The sequence below is a fragment of the Aricia agestis genome, chromosome 4, assembly GCF_905147365.1.
Source record: "Aricia agestis chromosome 4, ilAriAges1.1, whole genome shotgun sequence".
Taxonomy (NCBI): Eukaryota; Metazoa; Arthropoda; class Insecta; order Lepidoptera; family Lycaenidae; genus Aricia; species Aricia agestis.
The window spans coordinates 16,128,297-16,141,364 of NC_056409.1; the positions used below are offsets into that span (position 1 = coordinate 16,128,297).

At 35.9% G+C, this 13,068-nt stretch overlaps 1 long non-coding RNA gene across 1 annotated transcript; it reads left to right on the forward strand.

The window, feature by feature from the left end:
* The first annotated feature begins 605 nt into the window (after positions 1–605).
* On the forward strand, positions 606–10,980 carry LOC121725941. Its single transcript, XR_006035463.1, has 4 exons — positions 606–617; positions 9,837–9,843; positions 9,924–9,926; positions 10,901–10,980. It is a non-coding gene; the product is annotated as an uncharacterized LOC121725941 (long non-coding RNA).
* The last annotated feature ends 2,088 nt before the right edge of the window (positions 10,981–13,068 follow it).

The following is a 13,068-nucleotide window of genomic DNA, read 5'->3' on the forward strand; positions in this document are numbered from 1 at the left end:
AACAGAACAAAATAACACAAAAGTCGTTTTCATTATAATTAAGAAAGCATACAAAAATAAAAGGAAAGGTAAAACTTGTTATAGACGCAAAATATCTTACGATAACTACAAGTGGACTAATAAGGTACGTCGTATTTTCCCCAGAATGTGCGAATTCGGCGCAGCTGGCTCGCCCCGCGCCGTAACCTGGCTAAGTAGGTATTACGACCTTACGTATGTTCGACAATGCGGTATATGGGAAAGTTTTCTTTGGTCCTTTTTAAGGAAGAATTTTAGAGGTCTTTTTATTTTTTGCCGCTCGGATTAGCGAATAGGGTAATTACACTAATGCTCCTGAGCTCTCTGAAAATTTGTTGAGTTCCTAATGTTGTATGGAGTTTTTGAATTTCGAGAACTAAATGGCAGAAAACTCAAACAGAATAAGCTTTCTGTTTGAGGTAAGTTTTTCTGCCCTTAGTAAAATTATCCTTAGTTTTTAATTTTTATTTGAGACGTCGGGAGTTGTATTTATTATGAAATTATAATTTTAAACTAAAAACTCACAATTTAAAATATAAAACTTCATACCTGAACGTTAATAGCACTATAATATGAAAGTGTTTGTTAGTTTTTAGCTCGTTTAATTTGGTTATATTGTTAGGTCGTTTCTATTTTTTCATAATTCGATTTTGTTGATGCATTTAATCCGCGATGTATGTGTCAGGTGATTTATAAAACGCTTCCAAATATATTTCTATCCAATCCAATCAGCCACGTTTTCAATCAATGTTTTAGCAATCGGCGATAAAAATTAAAATTAAATTGAGCTTACTTATTTTTTTGCGTTGTTAGTGTTATTACTCATTAGTTATTAAGTACTTATTAGTAACAAATTGCAGAACGAAACCATGAGAAACTAGAAGATATGGAATATGAGGACTTTCTTCATGTTTTAATTTTATTTCTATGTCGGGAACATACCCTTGTACTAGGCTACTATTGCTAATAGGATAATATTTTATCCCACTAGCAATAGTAGCCTAGTAGAAAGGTATTTATTACCTACATATTTTTACTTTAGTGAAAAACTAATATTCAAAGTCGTATAATGTGCTAAAACACTACATGGTAACACACCTCGTAATGTTAACCGAAATACTTCGCTCACACTAGCACAAGGACTATAGTTCGTATACTTTATTAACCTTAATATGCCCTCGTTATTTACCGAGAAATTTATAGGTGTAGCACACGTGGAGGTCATAAACTTCGTTAGTCCGTCGCTCGGTGCAGCTTATTGACTTGCCGATACGCCCTCGCTACACCCTACAAACGTAATATTACACTTAACTCAATGAAAAAACTTCGCTCGCCACAATATTATACTAGTGAGTCGTTTCGTTATTGTCGTTTCTTATCCATTGTTATTATATTTATTTCGTATGCGCCTGTTTTGTGTGATAGTAATATTAGAATGTCCAGACAATATTTTAAAAACAAAATTAGAACCAAAATTAATCTCATTTCGGTCTGACAAGATGCAAAGTAAACTACATTTGGATAACGTTGACATTGTTATCGTAAACTTGCAATAGTAAACATTCGCAGGTTCCAGGCAAACGAGTTAAAGTCAGTCCTTGTTTCTTGAAACTCGCTCAATCCGGCGTCAGCTCGGGTTCGGTGTGGACTTATTCCGAAGCAATTAAAACTTCCACTTCGGCTTACTTAGGTTGTTAGTAAAATTTGAACCTTTTTGTAATGTTCCACTAACGATTGCCGAACAAATAAAAGTTCATAGACAAAGGAGTTTTGTCTGAAAACAGTATTAAGTGGAGATTTTATTGTTCTCGCTCGGCGACCGGCGAGAATCCGGAGCGTAAGGAGTAGCTGCATCTTTTATGACGTCGACAAAAATATCTCTATTTCTTTTAAGCACTTCTGTGAACTCATCGAATCAAAAGCTTTTTGAATTTCAAAAATGTTGTGTAATTTGAAATATTTTTCGATTCTAAGTGGAGTCCTCTAGAAACGTTTCAAATGAAATATTTTATGGACGCGTAGACTAAGCCGAATTTGCGATGTGTACCAACGTGTTTTTTCAATTGTAGTATTTATTTGTTTCGATAGCTTTATGGATATTTCCTGAAATATAGTTTTTACTAAAGAAAATTTTAGCTTTGTTTTGCCATATAGGTACGTGATTTTGTGTATGAAAAGAGATGTCTGCCAATTGCCGATTTTTCTGATAAGTACACACAATTTAATCACAAACAGTGCAGCCGTTTCGCAGAACAATTTTTTAACTGAATGTTATACTTACCTTATTACACAACCCCTTATTTTTCTACTAGATGACGCCCGCAACTCCGTTGCGCCAAAATTCGTTTATTGCGTAAGAACCGTACATTTTTTCAGGATGAAAAGTATCCTATGTCCTTTCCCGGGACTCAAAGTATCTCCATGTCAAATTTCAGCAAAATCGGTCCAGCGGTTTGGGCGTGAAGAGGTAACAGACAGACAGACAGACAGACACACTTTCGCATTTATAATATTATATTTTTCTATTCAATTTCATTTCTGGTCAACAAGGCCATATATTCTAACACTTGACAAAATTCTTTGCATAACTTAGCGTAACGGAAGCATAACGGAAGTGGTAAATTTTTAATCTGTGAAATTGTATAACACTTACATTTGTTCAATATTCAGTAAGCGATGTGAGATGAACTCTCGCCGAGAGTTTATCATCGCGCTGTCACTCCACCGTTATTTATGGACCAGTAAACTTGAAAATATATTTTCCCGCTACCAGCCGCGTCCATTTCAGGTTAAGCCCCTCGGGCCCAGCTAGACGAGTCAAGTGTCATAAATTTCAAAATTGTTCTCTGTATGCGAAAAATAACAGTTGGCCCTTAACCCAAGGTTGTGACGCGGATTGATTTCGGAAACAAACAAAACAATTTTGAAATGACGCTTCTTGAACAGTATTTGTATGCTGTCAAAAATAAGTCGAAAGATTTCAAAATGATGGCTCCTGTTGATATTAGTGACAGGAGGCTTTAAAGGCATACATTTATTCAGTTTCAAGAAAATTTAAAGCTACTAATTATTATCAATCTTGTTCACTAAGCCTTTTTAGTTCTATGATAGTACAGTGAAGTAGCAGTTTTATACACAGTTTTACAGCAGCAGAACAAAATTGAAATTTCAAACATAGAATGGATTACGGGGCATACACAGCATCCTCAGTTTTTGAACACTTAATCTTTATACAAACTGTAACATCGCACGTCGAAATTCGTATTTATTACTGGCTTAGCCGCATTGTGTTGGCGTAAGTAAATTCTTTATGTGTTTTCTCGCGGTGAAAAAGCTCGAAATGTGCATTGGAAACTAATATTAACATTATAAAAATATATTTTAGCTTACAATAATAATATAATAGGTATTTTATGGTCATCAAATATAATTATTATATATTTAACAGTCGTTTATTAATAAGTGCTGAAGCTTTCTTCTGTGTCAGTTCGTTGAAACATCTCAGCAAAGCATTAATGTGTTTTAAGTTAATAAGATATTTTTCGGAGAAGATGCTGCTGCATTGCGATAAACCAACGGATCATTGCACAATATGCCTTCGTTTTTACCTAATGGCAGCCTCTTATTTGTTAATTTCCAAGAGCTGTATTATACGTTAGGTAGTAAAATCTAATTTAATGACACTTTGATAAGTTTTATCGCAGGTTTTCGCCTCAGTGGTCCCGTTTTCATGCCATTAGTTTTATGTGGATTGCCGCTGAGGAATCGTTTATTTATTATTCTAACTTCGCTAGTCTTTTGAAGAACGAACTTTAAAAATCTATAAATGTTTTATGTTTGTTATTTAGAAAACTACTGTAACATCCTAGTTGGGGTTCGTTGTGTCTTTTAGATTATTAAAATATTACTCTCTCACTCAGTAATAATAAAAATATTTTTAGTTTACCTTCTTAGGACTAATATAGGCAAGTAAAGACATAATATTAATTGCAATTGATAATTCAAATTGCTCTCAACAACGAATCGCATAAAAATTAAGCAGCCTATAATAATACAGTAAAGTAGTCCTTAAACCAATTATTAGTATAAAATTGTTAAAATTTTGCTCAGTTTGGAATTATTTTTCGGACCGTATAATCTTATATATAAAATTCTCGTGTCACAATGTTAGTTACCGTATTCCTCCGAAACGGCTTTACTGATTTTTACCAATTTTTATATACATATTCAGTAGGCCTGAGAATCGGCTACTGGGTACTTTTATATTGATAAGTGCATTTATTGAATAAATAATAGTAAATTATTACAACACGAGACTGACAGCGACCATTGTTTGTGCGAAGAAATAGCGATGGACGTTGCCATGGTGACATACTTATTTAGTCACTTCAATAAAATAATATCGGTGAAATACTTTATAAAGCAAAGAAACGTTTGCCGGGACAGCTAAGTATATTATTATAATACATAATGTTTACAAAATAAAGTTTGCAACTACGTCCTACAACAGCATTACAAAATAAAACTTTGCCTCCGTTGACCACTTTTCAATTTTGTTTATCTTAATTCTAAACTGTCAAAACTTTAAAGAGCTTACTTAAAAATTGAATTTGCGGAGTGAAAGTTTGAAACTATCTGCACAATCGATCTGAAGTTAAGCCGGCCCGTCAAAATACTCATTCATCACTGTGGCTATATCTTTATTGGCCGCGTACGGCCGAATTGTATCAAATTGCTCCATATCCTGGCTTCTGTGTACAGTGGATCTATAGTTAATTGGATATAGTATTAGGCTTTCAAGATATTGTTGTGGTATCCAGATAAAATATATTATAATTTAGTTTCGTACTAAATAATATTAAGTAGGACCAGGACCTTGTTTTTTTCTGTTTGTTTTTTTATGAAATAAGGGGACAAACGAGCAAACGGGTCACCTGATGGAAAGCAACATCCGTCGCCCATGGACACTCGCAGCATCAGAAGAGCTGCAAGTGCGTTGCCGGCCTTTTAAGAGGGAATAGGGTAATAGGGGAGGGTAGGGAAGGGAAGGGAATAGGGGAGGGCAAGAAAAGGAATAGGGTAGGGGATTGGGCCTCCCGTAAACTCAGTCACTCGGCGAAACACAGCGCAAGCGCTGTTTCACGCCGGTTTTCTGTGAGAACGTGGTATTTCTCCGGTCGAGCCAGCCCATTCATGCCGGAGCATGGCTCTCCCACGTATTTCCACAGAGAACGCTTACACACTTTAAATATTATCACCTTGCACATTTGTATCTGGATTTAATAAGGTTTTTATGTTTTGTAAGTGATTTCAAAATTGTGTACAGCGTCTACTCTTTTTTGACAACCTATACAATAATATACATTATACAGTGTTGAAAAATACTATAACATTTTTTGTAAAATTCTCGCAGTAAATTAATCGCATGATAAATAAGTCGAACTAGACAAGATTTATAGTGGGAGAATCATGAGTAACAGTAAGTCGCCGCAAAGTCGATTCAGCGAGATATAAATATGTCGACAAACGACTTCGGCACTCCAGTAAGAACAAAGCCCGTCGCCTGCCTACTTTTCTTTTGTGGATCGTCTGCGGTTCACAGTCTATTACGAGGCCATTCATTCGCTTAAATGACCTGCTTAATTTATTACTTCTTTATTAAACTGTTTTAAATGGTTCGATTTCTTTGTTTCCAATTAATATTGGACTGTAATAATTGTAGCACCGATTAGCTGAAATTCTAATAAGTAAAGGTATACCAGCATGTTAATTGAACCAAATGGCCGATCAACACTCTTAAAAGTGTGTGTACGTCCATTTGGATGGATGGCCATTGTATGTTATTAGGAAATCTTCTGACCGGCCTTTTCTACTAAATGCCACGTCAGTTCGTACCTACCTATTTGAAGTTTATACCACGATTTCACAGAAAACTTTCTTTTAACCCTGGACAACATCTCACTTCTATCTTATATATAAAATTCTCGTGTCACAATGTTCCTTCCCGTACTCCTCCGAAACGGCTTGACCGATTCTCATGAAATTTTGTGAGCATCTGAGAATCGGCCAATATATATTTGTCATACCAAAAATTATTTATATGGCAAAACAACTTTTGCCGGGACAGCTAGTATACAATATATAATCGTAAAACAAAAAACATTAAATATTTTAAAACACAAAATATGAATTGTTTTAATAATTCTCTAAACGAAATTCTCACTTATGCGATATCTTCCTTATATTCTGGTATTATTTCAGTTGTATAAAATTAAATGAGAGAAACATAATGCAGTGTTTAATTCTTCACATCGCTCGTCTTCTAATTAGATTTTCTGTATTTAATGTACTTAACAAGTGTGTTTCTGCTCAAACTTAGCTGGAATTAGCTTGATTGCCAACGTTAATTACTATGATACTGAAAACTTTGACTTTGAAATTCCTACTTTATGTTTGCTCCAACTTAGTCTGCGCAAAGTTAAAAATGTTAAATCTATTAAGATTTTGACATTATGTTAGCTATTCATTTTAAAGTTTTCTTTGTATGAATAGTGCTTGCCTATAATAGAATATCAAATGAATTCAGTAGTTTTTATGTTTTATACTTTGTTTATTTCAGCGTTAGGGTCAGCTAAGACCGCAACGTGACGCTTGAGATGCATTTCTAAATTTGTATTGTCTAAGCTGACCCTAAAGCGTACAATATACTATCAGAGAAGATGATACATGGGCTGACCGCTAATGGCACACCTACGTAATTTGGTAGCGTTATGTCAATTTTATTGCGCAATATCAATTATATAGAACGTCGCCTTTTAATCTTTTAAAAGCTTTTATTTAACTCGCTCTGTATGTATGTAAGTATGTATGTTCGGGTGAAATTTTGGAACTCAATTTTGAAGTAGATATATTTAACCGATCGAGCTGAAATTTTGCATGCACGTTTAGTTTCGATGACGATGTATAATATTGGATGTGACATTACTCTAGATCCAATATGGCCGACCATCCAAGATGGCGAAATAGTTATTTTCTATATAGTTCTACAATATGGATACTAAATGAAAGAACTTTCTGAGAGTAACTCGAAAACGAATGTCATACTACATCCAATATGGCGTCTCATTCAAGATAGGGGAATATAGCTATTTTTAATGCACTTCTGTGATGGGTATCAAATGAAAGGGCTCATTGAGAGTAACTCGGAAATGAATGTAATGTCATTCTACATCCAATATGGCGGCTCACCCAAAATAGAGTAATATAGTTATTTTTAAAGCACTTCTGCAATATAGGTATCCAACAAAAAGGCTCATTGAGAGTAAATTGAAAAGTCATAGTCATGTCCTGTCGTGCTGTGTCGTGTCGTAACTCGTATCGTGCCGTATTGTAACATGACGTGTCGTGTCGTGTCTTGTTTAATGTCAAGTCAAAACCAGCCGGGCATTAGAAAATGAATGCTTGATATTTGATTTTTTAGTCGTAAAATTAAGTACGATTTCTTAAAGACTTAAATTAAGTTAATCAGATTTTAACAAATTCTTGAAACAAATCTAACTACAATCAAGCAGACTTAAGAGATTTAGTCAGAGATTTAATTAAAAAACAAAAAATAAATTATAAGTCAAAAACTTTTTGAAAAAAGCTTTTATTTAAATACTCTAAAAAGGAAAAATAAATTTCCCCTTGAAAATTCTAACAATTAAGTTATAACCTCAATATATTAAGTATACAATTTGCATTATAATAAAAGCTTGTCGCGAGACTTTTAACAATCTGTCAATATTTAAAAACTTTAATAAAAGAATAAATATAATATCAGTTTACTCAGTTAAATCGGCACTTACTAGTTTATTATTTACAAATCGCGCGACAAGCTTTTATTATAATGCAAATTGTATAATATATTGAGGTTATAACTTAATTGTTAGAATTTTTAAGGGGAAATTTATTTTTCCTTTTTAGAGTATTTAAATAAAAGCTTTTTTTCAAAAAGTTTTTTGCTTATAATTTTTGTCAAATAAGTTGTTGAATAAAATGTTGTTCAATATTATTGCACATCAAAAGAGCTCGCTAATATTATTTATTAGGTCGTAGGTCCGTCAACTGCCTATGAATCAATATGAATATTCTTGGGTTGTTAATAAAGTTTAATTTTAAAATAAAATAAAAATAAATAAAAATAACTTTATTAAACATGTGAAAGGGACAGAACACAGCCAGAGTTAAATAACAATAAAACAAGGAATTCAAGTAAATTGACATGACGCATACAACATTTAACTACCTACTTAAAATTAAACTCGGTTATGGCTGTGCAATGCACACACCGCATGTTTAAAGGGGTAATCCACTCAGGCATCGACCGCGGCAAGCCGTGGCGCCTGATCTTCCGTGGCCCCCTGTCAGTCTGTGATCCCACAAACGGCACTCTCTTATAACTTATAAGTACATCTTGTAAACATAACAACAAACACATAGCAGCAATTTTCCCACGGTCTGCAACACGGGCTCGGGAAAGACAATGTAATTAAGTTTTAAAACAAGTTAGTCGGCGCGGTGACGCGCTTAGGTACAGGTCCCGTCTATGCGCTCGACCTAATTAATATACTATACCTAATATAACTATTTACTGCTACACTCAATAACAAATTATCCTTAACAATAATTAAGTACCATATTATATAAGTAATAACTTTAATAATAGAAATAAAAGTGCATAAAAATGTGATCCTGGGTTGTTTACAAGTTACGACAAGCGAAGGCCTTGGTAACATGGAGTTATACCGCCGCCGTGGTTCCGGCTTATAACTCTCCCGGTAAGTATTTCTATTTTCTAGATATTCAATGTTTGATATGTTATGTAAATGTTATGTAAGTTGTATTATTTTTTTATGAAATAAGGGGGCAAACGAGCAAACGGGTCACCTGATGGAAAGCAACTTTTGAAGAATTCTGGTAAATTTGTTAAAGAAATTATCTCATACAATAATTATTTATGAGAAAATAAATAAATATAAGAGGATCTAGCCAAAAACGATATCTTATAATAATTATTATTAATTTCGATATTTTATCATATACTTTGCTATCTTTCTTGTGGGCTAAACATCGCGATAACGAATTTTAGCTGTGCGTGTTACGTCATGCTACGAACTTGCTACGAGCTGCTACGCGCTTCTACGAGCTGCTACGCGCTTCTACGAGATGCTACGCGCTTCTACGAGATGCTACGAAATATGATGCTCTATTTTATTACGTACTAAAACAAAATTGAACGATAATTAATCTATGCCATAATTACAAAATAATTTTAAAATCACACTTGCATTTTGAGTATTCAACCTGTACACTCAAAGTTCACCGCCAGACACGTAGCCGAAAGATATGAAAATGTACTAAAACGTCCTTCACAGCGGCATCGTTTACAAACTTTCCGGTGAATGAAGTTCATAACCACATTGCCCCTCGAAATCGTAAAACCACTCGACTACAAGCGGAAAAGTTAAAAAACGTAAATCAGTTGGAGGAAGTTCATACACTTGCTATGCGCGTCCTCGACGAGCTTATCTTGTGTACTTTGAAATTTTACGTTTTCATAAACGAACTATACTGTTTTTCCTACTTTGTTTTGTTTGATGCAATTAATGTTGATAAGTGTGTTTTAAAAATGCTGTAACAAATAAACTGTGTTTATGATATGATAATTTATAATTAATTGAGTTTCTGTTAGTTACTGGTCGAAATTCATATCAAGTAATAAGAACACGCAAGTTTTGCATATAACTTTTTCCTTATTCCGATTTAACATATGTTAGCCGGGTTGTTTATTCGAAAACAACCCGGCTAACATATGTTTATAGGATTAGGCTTTCGCCGCTACAAAGCTCTTTGTTAAACCAAAGTGGGTTCTATACAACGAACCGGCAGCGTTCATTTCATACATCGATTACTGTAGATCATGTTTGTTTAAATTAATGATGGATTAAAAAGGGGATAGAGGAAATAGGTTTCACACTTCTTACGTTTTTATTTCAAAGTAGAAAAGTATTAAAGTTATTTATGTATTCTGAAATAATATGTACTATGTGTAAAATCGTATAACTAATTATTCTGAAAAGATAAAAAGGTATAGACATTACATATGAATAGTAATTATGCAATTAATGTCTTTTAACCTACCTTTTAACCCACCCCCCTCCGTGTTTTTTTTTTTTTTTTTTATGAAATGGGGGAAAGGGGGCAAACGAGCAAACGGGTCACCTGATGGAAAGCAACTTCCGTCGCCCATGGACACTCGTAGCATCAGAAGAGCTGCAAGTGCGTTGCCGGCCTTTTAAGAGGGCATAGGGTAATAGGGGAGGGTAGGGAAGGGAAGGGAATAGGGTAGGGGTTAGGGGATTGGGCCTCCGGTAAACTCACTCACTCGGCGAAACACAGCGCAAGCGTTGTTTTACGCCGGTTTTCTGTGAGAACGTGGTATTTATCCGGTCGAGCCGGCCCATTCGTGCCGAAGCATGGCTCTCCCACGTATAACTGCAGTTTCTAATTTCATCTTAGAAATATGTCTTTCTTGTCTAATTATTTAACATTAGTTTCATGTGTGCAATAAAAGTTATTAACACCTTAACTTTATTACACACACGTCTTTATTCAATTAGACCGAGACGGCTAACTGGATAATTCTTTAGCCATTACTCTGTCACCTGGCCCAGAGCAGGGACAATAAAAAGATAAGAAAGAGTAATAAAAAAAGAATTAAACAATTAACAAATTTATTTAACAAGAAAAAAGAAGAGAAATCTAGCCAGACGGAGAGCGGGTAAGGTGGGTACGAAGCCTAGCCTCAGTCTATTCCGGGGTTCTTTGAATTCACGGGTAGGGACACTACACTTATCTTGGGGATCAGTCAGCGACGTGGGGGACTCCAGCTCCTCAAGTCTCCGAGATCTACCGGACAGGCGTAGGGTCGACGGCCAGCTGTTGGTGCCGAGGTGTTTGGGACCCCGTCGGTGGCAGCTAGTTCAGCTTGCGGTAGGTGCGTCAATCAGACGGCATGAGCAGCACGTGGTCGGCTCCAGGCGACCAAACTCTGCTGCAAGATAGTAGTGGTCCGTTGTCCGGGACAGAGCAGGGCAAAGTTGTCCGGGAAAGAGCAGGGCAGAGTAGAGTTGTCCGGGAGTAGAGTTGTCCGGGACCGAGCAGGGCAAAGTAGAGTTGTCCGGGACCGAGCACCCCTGGAATGTTCCGTACAAGAGGCTTAGGACAGGTGTTCACGCTGTTGATGACCCCCCGCAAGCACGTGTTCTCCACCCGAAGACTTCGAGCACGTGGTTGCGGAGTCCATCACAAACATTAATTTCACAAAAAAAAAAAACTAACAAAAGAAACAGTAAAATTTAGAAAAAGCTACAACAACAAAAAGGTTAAGGAACTTTTGACAACGACAGCCATAACTAGGTCATGGCCAATTTTGTTATGACAATTAAAACATAAAATAGTATGACCACGGTAAAGAGCTTAATACAGTTAATATTTCAAATAAAATCTACCTTTACAAGGTTTAAGAATTGAACTGATTACAAAAAAGTTGAAACAAAGAAAGTTGACGAACACGTGGTCGGTCACAAGAAAAGATTTTTCAATTTAGACAAAATACAATATGCTTTTTCGCTAACAATTAAAACGAAATACAGAATAAAGCTGGATTACAAGAATAAAGGAATTAAAAGACAAATACCTTGGAAAATTCCACGGACACACACAAAACACTCACTCACCTATAACGGGGACCTTTAAAAAAAGGGAATAAAAAGGAATATGTAGCGAGCTGGAGGGTTTTTATACCCCCGAGCTGGTATATTTTTTTAAAGTTGACAGAGTAACTGTCAAGGAACAAAGGTGGAAGGTCATTATTTTATTTAGGATATGAAAAATATATCTTAAGATAATAAAAAAAAACAATACCCTTTATTTACTTATTAAACAGTCTAATAAAAAGGAAAAATATCTGATAAAAAATAACAGATATCTCAGCAGAGAATTAATCAGTCTACAACATTTGCTAAAAGATGGCGCTGCCAACCTCATTTTTTATTCAAGCGATCGCAATCGATTAGACGTAAAGGTAACAAAGGCGCCTAATAGATGTCGCTATAAGACATATCCATGTCGCTATGCGACATATCCCCCCTCGCTAGCTAAGGATTTTTCATGATAAATGAAAAATCCTGAAATAGCTAAAGCTAGAAAGTGGGAAAAAGGAAAAAAAAATTATTAAAAAAAACAAAGGGGAAAAAAATAGCCCTTTGGAAAAAAGGAAAAAACTAAAATAATAACAGCCCTTTGGGAAAAAAAAAAGGCTAAAAGATCAAGAGCCCTTTGGGAGAAAAGAAACAGCTCTTTGGAAAAAAAAGAGATTAACAGCCCTTCGGGAAAAGGAAAAAAAAGTACAAACTAATAAAAGTTTGGAAAATGGGGCAAATGGGGGAAAAAAAATTGCATTTGGGGAAAATGGTGAAATGGGAAAGAAAAAAAATAATTATTTTGAGACAATTCTTGTGTCAGCGCGCGGATAATTTGACCAAAGATTCATAAATCACTTACATACAACAACTCTACTTTGCCCTGCTCGGTCCCGGACAACTCTACTCCCGGACAACTCTACTCTGCCCTGCTCTTTCCCGGACAACTTTGCCCTGCTCTGTCCCGGACAACGGACCACTACTATCTTGCAGCAGAGTTTGGTCGCCTGGAGCCGACCACGTGCTGCTCATGCCGTCTGATTGACGCACCTACCGCAAGCTGAACTAGCTGCCACCGACGGGGTCCCAAACACCTCGGCACCAACAGCTGGCCGTCGACCCTACGCCTGTCCGGTAGATCTCGGAGACTTGAGGAGCTGGAGTCCCCCACGTCGCTGACTGATCCCCAAGATAAGTGTAGTGTCCCTACCCGTGAATTCAAAGAACCCCGGAATAGACTGAGGCTAGGCTTCGTACCCACCTTACCCGCTCTCCGTCTGGCTAGATTTCTCTTCTTTTTTCTTGT